Genomic DNA, 14,546 nt, shown 5'->3' on the forward strand with positions numbered 1-14,546 from the left:
TGGGTATCGTGACCTTGGTTAACATGTCAGGGGTGAGCACGGCCCTAGGTTAGGGGTAACGTGACCTCTGTAACACCCTATTATTTTAATATTATTATTGAGTCTTTTCGTAAATTTATTAAGTTTTAGGGGTATTTTTGTAAATATTAATGGCATTTTTGCAGTTTTATTAAAGTTTGAGGGTTAAATGGGTAACTTGGAACGGGCTGTTCCAAAGTTGGAACGGGCCGTTCCAAGCAATAAAAGGATACTGAAATTTTAAGTTGGGAACGGGCCCAGAACGGGCCGTTCCGGAAGGAGAACGGGCCGTTCCGGAGGGAGAACGGGCCGTTCTGGTTTTAGAACGGGCCGTTCTGCTTTTTGGAAACGGGCCGTTCCAATTTTAGAACGGGCCGTTCCAGTTGAAAATTTTGCACAGATTCGAAGGTTCCAGAACGGGCCGTTCCGAAATCGGTACGGGCCGTTCCGGGTAACCCAGATTGCCTATAAATAGGAGGCATGGGGGGGTGAAAAATTATAACTGTGAAGGGTGAAAAATTTTAGAGAGAGAGAGAGAGAGAAAGAGGAGGGAGAGAAAGAGGAATCTTGAGGAGGAGATTCTGTCCTAGTTCCGGTTATTGTTTAAGGAGAGAAGTGGAGGTTCTGCCCTAGTTCCAGTTACTGTTTAAGGAAAGAGAGGAGGAGGTTCTGCCCAAGTTCCTATCTATTCAGGTACGGGGGAAAAGGGGATTATTTATATGTATAGTACATGAGGGAATTGGGTAGAGGAAGAATTCCTTAGGATTATGATTGATTTTACAATTATTTGATTTGGAGAATTATTGGTTCTATTAAAATTATCTGTGTTGAGGTTTATAAATATGCCTAAGTGTAGGAATGATGATCTGTGAAGAAGAATGAGTTGTAAGGAAAATGCGGTGAGCTAGATTTTGGAATAATGAGGGGTTTTACTGTTTATATTAATTATTCTATTGATTATTATATTAATGAAAGTTATTGTTATATTACTTGTTAAGAATTAATGATATTGATGTGAATTGCTTAAGGGGTATGTAAACCCTATTTTATTGAGCTTATCTGTTATCTATGTGATATGGAATTGCGTACGTGATATGAATTTGAGTTATAAGATGAAAGGATGTATGAATGTGATTTTGATTGTGATTGTGGTGCCTCACATCGATGACTAGGGATGGCACGGCCCCTGGGTATGTGGTGCTACAGGGAGGGCGTGACCCTAGCATGGTGTGGGATGAGTAAGACAATTAACACACACCACTTATGTCGTTTATGGCAGCCCTGACATAGGGTTAATTGCAAGAGATTGTATTGATTGTAATGTGATTGTGTTTCCTCACACCAAATGACTAGGGATGGCATGGCCCCTGGGTAAGTGATGCTACAGGGAGGGCATGACCCTGGTCTGGTGTGGGTTGAGTGAGGCAATTAACCTGTATCACTTGTGTCAGATATGACGAGGTCTTGGCATAGTGTTAATTGTGAAATTGGCATGAATTATAGATGTTGAGACAATTGTTATATTGATGTGAATGAGGAAAGGTAAAAATGATAGTGTTAATTATAAAATCTAAATGGATTGTGATGGATTGATAAATTATGATACATGCTCGTAAATATTTTATTAAATAAAGAAAATATGATGAGATTTTAACATGGTGTGTTTGGATGTACTTTGCATATAGATATCTTCTTTTCTCACCGTATAAATTGTGGATATTTTAGGTGGAGAGGATCCGGCTGCAAGTGGCATATAGGATGCCAACAGTTTTATTTTGGGAAATGCTCTGATATTGTGACATCGGGGCAAAGGATTTTTAGGAGCGAAATATTCGTGTGAATTTGGTACTGTAATATTATTTTGAAAACAATTTGTAAAAACTCTTGTGTGTTATGTGTTATATTTCTGCTAATGTGGTTGTTCGAAGTTTCTCATGTGAACCCTTTTACTGTAATTGAAAGATTTATTACAATATATGTGTTGGGGTAGTAAGGGTGTCACATTTAGTGGTATCAGAGCAGGTCGATTCAATCGGCCGTAAGTTATGAGTCTGCTATGCTTGTTTGGTAGATGAATGGTGTAGTAAATTGATTGTTGAATTTATTGATATAACGACGATTGATTAAATTTGTTGTTTTAGAGTATGATTGTTAACTTTTCTGGGAGGACAGAAAAACAATGGCAGGAGGTAGAAACGATCGTGCAATCGCTGATGCTCTGCAAGCGATGGCTCAGGCTATTGGTAATCTGAACCAACGACCAGAGATAGATTGGCTAGAGAGATTTCAGCGAAATAATCCGCCAAGCTTTCGTGGAGGCTATAATCCTGATGGAGCTGCTGATTGGATTTTTGAAATTGAAAAGATATTCCAAGCTATGGGATGTCCTTTGATACAGAAAGTAACTTTGGCCGTTTTTATGCTTTCTGGAGAGGCTGGCATCTGGTGGCAAGGTGCTTTGCAAAGAATGATGGCTGCGGGAACTCAAGTAAACTGGGATAACTTCAAGCGGCTGTTCTTGGAGAAATATTTTCCCCGAGATGTGAGACATAAGAAACAGGTGGAATTCCTTGAATTGAAACAAGGAGAGAATTCTGTGGCTGAATACGTGACTAAATTTGAAGACTTGGTTAGATTCTGCCCTATGTATGATGGTGTAGACAATGAGGAGGACAAATGCGTGAAGTTTGTGAGCGGTCTTCGCCCTGAGATCAAACAAGTGTTCAATTATCAAGGGATTACTCACTACCATGAATTGGTAAACAAGTGCAGAGTATTTGATGAGGACAACCGAGCTAGGGTAACTCATTATAAGAGTGGAGGACCGATGAGAAATACTAAGTTTGGTTCAGCTAATAAGAATAAACCTTATACCAAGTTTGCAGGGGACTCAAGTTCTAAGGTGAATCATCAAGGTTCTACGCAACAAAGAAGCCAAGTTCCAACGGTTAGCCAAACTTCTGGAAGGGGAAGTGTGGGTTTTGTTCCACACAAAAACTGTTTTAAATGTGGAAAGCCAGGACATAGGGCAGTTGATTGTCGGATGCAAAGGATAATGATATGCTTCAAATGTAAAGCAGAGGGACATAAAGCTAGTGAATGCCCTCAGAGTAGGAAAGAAATAACAGAGGCTGGAGGGAGCGCTAGCAAACCTCGAACCACAGGAAGAGTATTTGCTTTGAGTGGTGCTGAAGCTACTCAATCCGAAGACTTAATTCAGGGTATGTGTTTCATTAATGGAACTCCTTTAACCGTTTTATATGATTCTGGTGCGACTCACTCTTTCATATCACATGCGTGTGTGTCTAAACTAAAATTACCTGTCTCTTCCTTGTCTTTTGAGTTAATTGTCGAAACACCCACTAGTGAATCGGTAATCACTTCTGATGTCTGTTCAAAGTGTCCTCTGACTATTGAAGGTAGAGATTTCATGGTTGACTTAATTTGTTTACCTCTAAGTCAACTAGATGTTATTTTGGGTATGGACTGGTTATCTTCCAATCATGTCCTTTTGAATTGTGCTAGTAAATCTATTATTTTTGGGGAGTCTGTTGAAAAAGTGAGTAAGGATTATTTGACTGCCAACCAAGTTAAGGTATCTTTGCAAGAAGATGCCCAAGTGTACATGTTGTTAGCTTCTCTGAATTCCGAGAAAAATGTTTTGGTAAATGAACTGCCTGTTGTGTGTGACTTTTCGGATGTCTTTTCTGATGTGTCTAGCTTACCACCCAGAAGAGAAGTAGAATTTTCCATAGATTTAGTTCCAGGAACAGGACCTATCTCTATTGCACCTTACAGGATGTCACCCATAGAGTTAGTGGAACTAAAGAAACAAATAGAAGACTTGTTGAAAAAGGGGTTTGTGAGGCCTAGTGTATCACCTTGGGGAGCACCCGTACTTCTAGTCAAAAAGAAGGATGGTAGTATGCGGTTGTGTGTAGATTATCGCCAGTTGAACAAGGTGACCATTAAGAACAAATATTCGTTGCCTAGGATAGATGATCTTATGGATCAGTTGGTAGGTGCTTGTGTGTTTAGTAAAATCGATCTTAGATCAGGGTACCATCAGATTAGAGTTAAGAGTGAAGATGTACCTAAGACAGCATTTAGGACCCGTTATGGACACTATGAGTATCTAGTAATGCCTTTTGGTGTGACGAATGCTCCTGCAATTTTTATGGATTACATGAACCGGATTCTTCATCCGTACTTGGATAAATTTGTAGTTGTCTTCATAGATGACATACTAGTTTATTCTAAGACTAAAGAGGAGCATGAAGAACACTTAAGGGTAGTACTACAAACCCTCAGGGAGAAACAACTTTATGCTAAATTGTCTAAGTGTGATTTTTGGCTTGAGGAGGTGAGTTTCTTAGGACATGTAATTTCAAGTGGGGGAATAGCAGTGGATCCATCTAAGGTTGAGGCTGTGCTTAATTGGGAGACACCTAAGTCAGTTAGTGAGATTAGGAGTTTCCTTGGATTGGCTGGATACTATAGAAGATTCATAGAAGGATTCTCTAAGTTAGCATTACCCTTGACAAGTTTGACTAGGAAAGGAGTTATGTTTGTATGGGATAGTAAATGTGAGGATAGTTTCCGAGCCCTTAAGGAAAAATTGACTAGTGCACCTGTTTTAGTATTGCCTGATCTTAGCAAGACTTTTGTGATTTATTGTGACGCTTCTAAGATGGGTTTGGGTGGAGTGTTAATGCAAGAAGGAAAGGTCGTATCTTATGCATCTAGGCAATTAAAAATACATGAGAGGAATTACCCCACCCATGATCTTGAATTAGCAGCAGTGGTGTTCACACTTAAGATTTGGAGACATTATTTGTATGGTTCAAAATTTGAAGTGTTTAGTGATCATAAGAGTCTTAGGTATTTGTTTGATCAAAAGGAATTAAATATGAGGCAAAGGAGATGGTTGGAGTTCCTTAAGGACTATGATTTTGATCTTAGTTATCATCCAGGAAAAGCTAATGTGGTAGCTGATGCTTTGAGTAGGAAATCTTTGCAGTTGTCTTCTCTTATGATTAGGGAGATGGATCTTTTGGCACAATTTAGAGACTTAAGTCTGACTTGTGAGGTGACTCATAGTAGTGTGAGACTAGGTATGACTCGGGTGACTAGTGAGCTGTTGAAGGAAATTGGAGAAGCACAAATAGTGGATTCATTTCTAGTAGCTAGACGTGATGCTATAGGGCAAGGGATTGAAGGAGAATTTACCTTGGGTGTAGATGGAGTGGTAAGATTTAAAGACCGAGTATGTGTGCCTAGTGATCCTACGCTTAGACGATTGATCCTAGAGGAAGGTCATAGGAGCAAGCTTAGTTTTCACCCAGGAGCAACTAAGATGTATCATGACCTTAGGAAGATATTCTGGTGGCCTAGGATGAAGAAAGATATAGCTGAATTTGTGAGTGCCTGTTTAGTGTGTCAGAAGGCTAAAATAGAGCATCAAAAACCTTCAGGACTACTTCAGCCTTTGAGTATACCCGAGTGGAAATGGGATAGCATTTCCATGGATTTTGTAGTTGCTTTGCCTAGGACTAGGAGAGGACATGATTCCATTTGGGTTATAGTTGATAGGTTGACTAAGAGTGCACATTTCTTACCTATTAACATTAAGTATTCTCTAGAAAAATTGGCTAGATTGTATATTGATGAGATTGTGAGATTACATGGGATACCATCTAGCATAGTTTCAGATAGGGACCCTAGATTCACCTCTAGGTTTTGGGAGAGCCTACAACAAGCTTTGGGAACCCAACTGAGACTTAGTTCAGCTTACCACCCTCAAACTGATGGTCAGACTGAGAGGACTATTCAATCTTTAGAGGATTTGCTTAAAGCCTGTGTGTTGGACCAAGGGGGAAGTTGGGATAGTCTTTTACCTTTGATAGAGTTTACCTATAATAATAGTTACCACTCTAGCATAGGTATGGCACCCTATGAAGCCTTGTATGGTAGGAGGTGTAGGACTCCTTTGTGTTGGTGCGAGCCTGGTGATGATATCATCTTAGGACCTGAGATTGTGAAACAAACCACTGAAAAGGTTAGATTGATACAAGAAAGGATGAGGACAGCTCAGAATAGACAGAAAAATTATGCTGACAGGAGGAGAAAGGCTTTGGAATTTCAAGAAGGTGACCATGTGTTCTTAAAAGTCACTCCATGGACTGGGGTTGGGAGGGCATTAAAATCCAGAAAACTTACTCCTCGATTTATTGGTCCTTTTCAAATTCTAAAAAGAGTCGGTAATGTTGCCTACCAAATTGCTTTGCCTCCTAATCTGTCAAATCTTCATGATGTTTTTCATATTTCTCAACTTCGAAAATACGTCCATGATCCTTCACATGTGATTGAATCGGATCATATTGAGGTTAAAGAGAATCTAACGATGGAAGCAACCCCTGTGAGAGTCGAGGATCGAATGGTAAAGCAACTTAGGGGTAAAGAAATTCCTTTGGTGAAAGTTATTTGGGGAGGAGCTACACCAGAAAGTGCTACTTGGGAACTAGAGGAGAAGATGAGAGCGTCATATCCATTTTTATTTACTTCAGGTAATTTCGAGGACGAAATTTTTAAAAGGAGGGGAGAATTGTAACACCCTATTATTTTAATATTATTATTGAGTCTTTTCGTAAATTTATAAAGTTTTAGGGGTATTTTTGTAAATATTAATGGCATTTTTGCAGTTTTATTAAAGTTTGAGGGGTAAATGGGTAACTTGGAACGGGTTGTTCCAAAGTTGGAACGGGCCGTTCCAAGCAATAAAAGGATACTGAAATTTTAAGTTCGGAACGGGCCCAGAACGGGCCGTTCCGGAAGGAGAACGGGCCATTCCGGAGGGAGAACGGGCCGTTCTGCTGAGAGTGAAAACGGGCCGTTCTGGTTTTAGAACGGGCCGTTCTGCTTTTTGGAAACGGGCCGTTCCAATTTTAGAACGGGCCGTTCCAGTTGAAAATTTTGCACAGATTCGAAGGTTCCAGAACGGGCCGTTCCGAAATCGGTACGGGCCGTTCCGGGTAACCCAGATTGCCTATAAATAGGAGGCATGGGGGGTGAAAAATTATAACTGTGAAGGGTGAAAAATTTTAGAGAGAGAGAGAGAGAGAAAGAGGAGGGAGAGAAAGAGGAATCTTGAGGAGGAGATTCTGTCCTAGTTCCGGTTATTGTTTAAGGAGAGAAGTGGAGGTTCTGCCCTAGTTCCAGTTACTGTTTAAGGAAAGAGAGGAGGAGGTTCTGCCCAAGTTCCTATCTATTCAGGTACGGGGGAAAATGGGATTATTTATATGTATAGTACATGAGGGAATTGGGTAGAGGAAGAATTCCTTAGGATTATGATTGATTTTACAATTATTTGATTTGGAGAATTATTGGTTCTATTAAAATTATCTGTGTTGAGGTTTATAAATATGCCTAAGTGTAGGAATGATGATCTGTGAAGAAGAATGAATTGTAAGGAAAATGCGGTGAGCTAGATTTTGGAATAATGAGGGGTTTTACTGTTTATATTAATTATTCTATTGATTATTATATTAATGAAAGTTATTGTTATATTACTTGTTAAGAATTAATGATATTGATGTGAATTGCTTAAGGGGTATGTAAACCCTATTTTATTGAGCTTATCTGTTATCTATGTGATATGGAATTGCGTACGTGATATGAATTTGAGTTATAAGATGAAAGGATGTATGAATGTGATTTTGATTGTGATTGTGGTGCCTCACATCGATGACTAGGGATGGCACGGCCCCTGGGTATGTGGTGCTACAGGGAGGGCGTGACCCTAGCATGGTGTGGGATGAGTAAGACAATTAACACACACCACTTATGTCGTTTATGGCAGCCCTGACATAGGGTTAATTGCAAGAGATTGTATTGATTGTAATGTGATTGTGTTTCCTCACACCAAATGACTAGGGATGGCATGGCCCCTGGGTAAGTGATGCTACAGGGAGGGCATGACCCTGGTCTGGTGTGGGTTGAGTGAGGCAATTAACCTGTATCACTTGTGTCAGATATGACGAGGTCTTGGCATAGTGTTAATTGTGAAATTGGCATGAATTATAGATGTTGAGACAATTGTTATATTGATGTGAATGAGGAAAGGTAAAAATGATAGTGTTAATTATAAAATCTAAATGGATTGTGATGGATTGATAAATTATGATACATGCTCGTAAATATTTTATTAAATAAAGAAAATATGATGAGATTTTAACATGGTGTGTTTGGATGTACTTTGCATATAGATATCTTCTTTTCTCACCGTATAAATTGTGGATATTTTAGGTGGAGAGGATCCGGCTGCAAGTGGCATATAGGATGCCAACAGTTTTATTTTGGGAAATGCTCTGATATTGTGACATCGGGGCAAAGGATTTTTAGGAGCGAAATATTCGTGTGAATTTGGTACTGTAATATTATTTTGAAAACAATTTGTAAAAACTCTTGTGTGTTATGTGTTATATTTCTGCTAATGTGGTTGTTCGAAGTTTCTCATGTGAACCCTTTTACTGTAATTGAAAGATTTATTACAATATATGTGTTGGGGTAGTAAGGGTGTCACATTTAGTGGTATCAGAGCAGGTCGATTCAATCGGCCGTAAGTTATGAGTCTGCTATGCTTGTTTGGTAGATGAATGGTGTAGTAAATTGATTGTTGAATTTATTGATATAACGACGATTGATTAAATTTGTTGTTTTAGAGTATGATTGTTAACTTTTCTGGGAGGACAGAAAAACAATGGCAGGAGGTAGAAACGATCGTGCAATCGCTGATGCTCTGCAAGCGATGGCTCAGGCTATTGGTAATCTGAACCAACGACCAGAGATAGATTGGCTAGAGAGATTTCAGCGAAATAATCCGCCAAGCTTTCGTGGAGGCTATAATCCTGATGGAGCTGCTGATTGGATTTTTGAAATTGAAAAGATATTCCAAGCTATGGGATGTCCTTTGATACAGAAAGTAACTTTGGCCGTTTTTATGCTTTCTGGAGAGGCTGGCATCTGGTGGCAAGGTGCTTTGCAAAGAATGATGGCTGCGGGAACTCAAGTAAACTGGGATAACTTCAAGCGGCTGTTCTTGGAGAAATATTTTCCCCGAGATGTGAGACATAAGAAACAGGTGGAATTCCTTGAATTGAAACAAGGAGAGAATTCTGTGGCTGAATACGTGACTAAATTTGAAGACTTGGTTAGATTCTGCCCTATGTATGATGGTGTAGACAATGAGGAGGACAAATGCGTGAAGTTTGTGAGCGGTCTTCGCCCTGAGATCAAACAAGTGTTCAATTATCAAGGGATTACTCACTACCATGAATTGGTAAACAAGTGCAGAGTATTTGATGAGGACAACCGAGCTAGGGTAACTCATTATAAGAGTGGAGGACCGATGAGAAATACTAAGTTTGGTTCAGCTAATAAGAATAAACCTTATACCAAGTTTGCAGGGGACTCAAGTTCTAAGGTGAATCATCAAGGTTCTACGCAACAAAGAAGCCAAGTTCCAACGGTTAGCCAAACTTCTGGAAGGGGAAGTGTGGGTTTTGTTCCACACAAAAACTGTTTTAAATGTGGAAAGCCAGGACATAGGGCAGTTGATTGTCGGATGCAAAGGATAATGATATGCTTCAAATGTAAAGCAGAGGGACATAAAGCTAGTGAATGCCCTCAGAGTAGGAAAGAAATAACAGAGGCTGGAGGGAGCGCTAGCAAACCTCGAACCACAGGAAGAGTATTTGCTTTGAGTGGTGCTGAAGCTACTCAATCCGAAGACTTAATTCAGGGTATGTGTTTCATTAATGGAACTCCTTTAACCGTTTTATATGATTCTGGTGCGACTCACTCTTTCATATCACATGCGTGTGTGTCTAAACTAAAATTACCTGTCTCTTCCTTGTCTTTTGAGTTAATTGTCGAAACACCCACTAGTGAATCGGTAATCACTTCTGATGTCTGTTCAAAGTGTCCTCTGACTATTGAAGGTAGAGATTTCATGGTTGACTTAATTTGTTTACCTCTAAGTCAACTAGATGTTATTTTGGGTATGGACTGGTTATCTTCCAATCATGTCCTTTTGAATTGTGCTAGTAAATCTATTATTTTTGGGGAGTCTGTTGAAAAAGTGAGTAAGGATTATTTGACTGCCAACCAAGTTAAGGTATCTTTGCAAGAAGATGCCCAAGTGTACATGTTGTTAGCTTCTCTGAATTCCGAGAAAAATGTTTTGGTAAATGAACTGCCTGTTGTGTGTGACTTTTCGGATGTCTTTTCTGATGTGTCTAGCTTACCACCCAGAAGAGAAGTAGAATTTTCCATAGATTTAGTTCCAGGAACAGGACCTATCTCTATTGCACCTTACAGGATGTCACCCATAGAGTTAGTGGAACTAAAGAAACAAATAGAAGACTTGTTGAAAAAGGGGTTTGTGAGGCCTAGTGTATCACCTTGGGGAGCACCCGTACTTCTAGTCAAAAAGAAGGATGGTAGTATGCGGTTGTGTGTAGATTATCGCCAGTTGAACAAGGTGACCATTAAGAACAAATATTCGTTGCCTAGGATAGATGATCTTATGGATCAGTTGGTAGGTGCTTGTGTGTTTAGTAAAATCGATCTTAGATCAGGGTACCATCAGATTAGAGTTAAGAGTGAAGATGTACCTAAGACAGCATTTAGGACCCGTTATGGACACTATGAGTATCTAGTAATGCCTTTTGGTGTGACGAATGCTCCTGCAATTTTTATGGATTACATGAACCGGATTCTTCATCCGTACTTGGATAAATTTGTAGTTGTCTTCATAGATGACATACTAGTTTATTCTAAGACTAAAGAGGAGCATGAAGAACACTTAAGGGTAGTACTACAAACCCTCAGGGAGAAACAACTTTATGCTAAATTGTCTAAGTGTGATTTTTGGCTTGAGGAGGTGAGTTTCTTAGGACATGTAATTTCAAGTGGGGGAATAGCAGTGGATCCATCTAAGGTTGAGGCTGTGCTTAATTGGGAGTGTAGACCCCTAAAATTGTCCGGGTCGGAAATAAAGCTTGAAGACTCTCGAAGACTGAAGGATAATCAGCCAGAAGGACTCCTCGAAGGCCCTAGGAGGGTTCTCTGTAGGTCTAGAGGTCTTAGAATAGCTCAAAATAAAGAAGTGGAGGGAAAAAGCCCAATACGGCCGTACTGAACCCCAATACGGCCGTATTGAAGCTTCAATATGGCCACAGTGAACTCAATACGGCGTATTGAAGTTTCTGAAACTTCAATACGGCCGTACTGAAATCAATACGGCCGTATTGAAGCTTCAATACAGCCGTATTGAATTCAATACGGCCGTATTGAAATTTCTGAACTTCAATACGGCCGTATTGAACTTCAATACGACCGTATTGAAGTTCAAAAATTTCAATACGGCCGTATTGCCCCTGTAGGCCGTATTGAGGCCCATTCCTATAAATAGGAGGCCATTTGGACGTCCTACCACACTTTCACACTCAGTTTTGACTCCCTCCTTGAGTATTCTGGGGTTTTTGAGCAGTGTTCTGCCCTAGAAATCTCTCTGGGAGTCGATCCGACGAAGTTCTGGAATTCCGAGCACTTAGCTTGGAGATTCGAACCTAGTCGAAGGGAAATCCTCCGGATTTCCATAGTCAAAATTTTATAGGAGAGAGCGAGCGAGCTTGTAGAGCGAGGGAACGCCAAAAAGCTTCCCAGTTTTACTCAATATATAAAAGCACGCTTCAAGAGGTTTCTTCTTAAATCCTTCCTTTTACTGCTTTCTGTGTGCATATTTAAACTGTCATCATGTAGATAGTTAATTTATAATCGCTTATAATAAATAGGGGTAATTTAGTAATTTTATACTGTTCTTTTAAAAATAATCTGTCATAGGGAACCCGAAAGGGGCGCCGTGGGGTGCTAACACCTTCCCCACGCGTAACCGACTCCCTTACCCGACTCTGGTTGTAATGGCCAAAGTTGATTTATAAAATCAATTGCCTTATCCCTTTTTCCAATGTTTTGAGTAAAACATTGGTGGCGACTCCACGAACCCTCCTTCTGCGAAAACCACTAATCCATGGAGGGTCCCGCTTGGGATTAATATGGATTGGTGAGCCTTTTAATAAAATTGCTCGTTTGACGAGGTCTCAGTTTGAGAATAAGTCATTCTAGCAATCCACATTTTTAAAACAAATAAACGAGTCCAACCATCCTTCGCGAATGCCGAAAGCCCGTTTCGGGCCGGTGGCGACAGATGGCGACTCCGCTGGGGAAGCCTTGAGAGTCAGTCCCATTTAGTGACAGATTATTTTTAACAAATAATAGTTAAAATTACTTCATTACCCCTTGCTTGTATGATAACATGCTTTATATATTTGGCTTTAAATAACTGTTGTTTGTTTAAATTTCCGCAATTGTTTGAAATAAAAATTGCACACAAACCTTTGCACACAACAGTTCCCTCTATACCCGGGGGCATGAGTGGTAATCCATAGGGAGTGGATGTTAGTACGGCCGGTTGATGGGTTTATAGGAGCCTATGAGACCGTTGTCGGAAAACATCACTCAAGGTGATAACCATGAACTTGAGTCCGACGGTGCGTTGGAGCTTTCCATCGACCTACGACAAGAGGAATTGGGTCCCTATAATGGGGGCACCTTGGGGGCCTTTGACCAAGTGAGAACAGTTAGATCCTCCTTGAATATGCACTTTTCTGCAGGAGACCCCTACCTCGTGATTCGCTCGTGACTGTTCGTGGATGAGTGAATTGTTTGTGTAAATGCTTATGTGCAATTGTTTGTGCATTAATAAATAACCTCGTGATAAGGTCTAAAAATAATCCCCATGCATGAAAAAACCATGACATGAGAGGAAAGACCAACGTGTGAAAATATAATAAAAGTAAGGAGCATAGGCATCATTATCAATAAAACCTCATGCATCCTCATCATCATTTATAGGTTCACTAATACCCTCTCGATGTGAGTGAAAGAGACCCGTGACTATTGAGATTCTCCGTTGTGGAGAGATAATAGCCTAGGGAGGATGATAAACTTTCATCTTAAAAAGGCAGCGCCTCAAAGATGAAAGATTATCAAGCTCACATCAAGAGTGTATTCATATCATAAATAAGCTAATTAGAATAAACATTCATTCTAGAAAGTGGCTGGTCATCTCTCTGTCCTCACACGCGTGCAGAAAATCAAAAAGATGGAAGCGCTGGGGGAGCAAAATAAGAAGCTCACAACCGAGCTCTCTCAGCTCAACAAGAAAATGGACGCGTTGGAGGAACGAAATAAGGAGCTTACAGCCGAGCTCTCACAGCTCAAAGAGCAAATGGCGCAAATGATGGAACTCATGCGTCACCACAACATACAAGGGGTTGAGCACAGTGACCATGAGTCCCATCATGTTGGAGGAAGAGTGGAACAAGAGCTGAAAAGCGGGAAGCTAGTTAAACCTTCCCAATCATTTAAAGCTAAGAAGACCTTTGGGAAGAAGAGGGAAGGAGGAGTCAATGCTATAACCATTTCCTCATCTTCTTCCACTTCGAAGTCAGGAAAGTCGCAATTCAACCCTGTGAAGAAGTTTGATAAACTTCCGACCACATATAGCGACCTCCTGCCGAAGCTATTGGAAGCACGTCTTCTAGCTTACGTTCCACTAAAGAAGATTGATCCACCTTATCCCGAGTGGTACAAACCACAAGATAAATGCCTATACCACTCGGGGGCATCGGGGCATTCAACGGAGAACTGTAGAGCTCTCAAATACAAGGTCCAAAACCTTATTGATGCTGGGTGGGTCACCTTCGATTCGACAACGCCCGACGTGAGCAAGAATCCTCTACCAAAGCAGGAGTAGAGAATGGCAAGCCACAATAGGGCCCCTTCATATTTTTCTTCTCTTTTAGGGACTCATGATCAGTACCCGAGATCATGAGAACCTTTTCATGTAAATAAGGGTTTTTGTACATTTTACATATATCAATAAAGAGGCATTTCACACATCACTCTCTCTTTTGTTCTTTTCTCTCTTTCCTCATCAATATTAATAAATTCTAAACCTAAACAGAACCAATAAAATAATTGTGTCTGTAATTGTTCGCTCTGACCGGGATCCGAAGGTGAAAGGGTTGAGTTGGACAGTGATGAGGAGACCATTTCTCCGGATCTGCAAAGATTGCTAGATCAAGAAGCTCGAGACCGTGAATTTGGGGCATGGTCGAAAGATAAAAGAGGCTAACATTGGGACCCATATCAGTGATAAAATAAGGACACATGTTTCCACTATGATTATAATAAAATCATTCTTTCTCATTGCTTCTTTTCTTGCTTATAATAAAATTCTAAACCACATTTTTTTAACCCTGTTTGAATAAACATGAATGAGGTTAAAATCATCTTAATAATAATAAACCCACATCATTTTTATGTGGAAGTGTGTGTGTCAACTTGGAGCACCTTTTCTTGGCCTCAATAAGTGCCATCATGGATAAAGAAATCCTAAAGAT

At 40.1% G+C, this 14,546-nt stretch overlaps 2 long non-coding RNA genes across 2 annotated transcripts; both read left to right on the forward strand.

Moving 5' to 3' along the window:
* Positions 1–345: 345 nt before the first annotated feature.
* On the forward strand, positions 346–1,951 carry LOC145954316 (uncharacterized). The gene is made up of 2 exons (XR_014431520.1): positions 346–711; positions 1,744–1,951. It is a non-coding gene; the product is annotated as an uncharacterized LOC145954316 (long non-coding RNA).
* A 5,201-nt stretch (positions 1,952–7,152) lies between these two features.
* On the forward strand, positions 7,153–8,530 carry LOC145954317 (uncharacterized). The gene is made up of 2 exons (XR_014431521.1): positions 7,153–7,290; positions 8,323–8,530. It is a non-coding gene; the product is annotated as an uncharacterized LOC145954317 (long non-coding RNA).
* Positions 8,531–14,546: the final 6,016 nt, after the last annotated feature.

Source organism: Cajanus cajan, chromosome 2 (assembly GCF_000230855.2).
Source record: "Cajanus cajan strain Asha chromosome 2, NIPB_CcT2T_4, whole genome shotgun sequence".
NCBI lineage: Eukaryota > Viridiplantae > Streptophyta > Magnoliopsida > Fabales > Fabaceae > Cajanus > Cajanus cajan.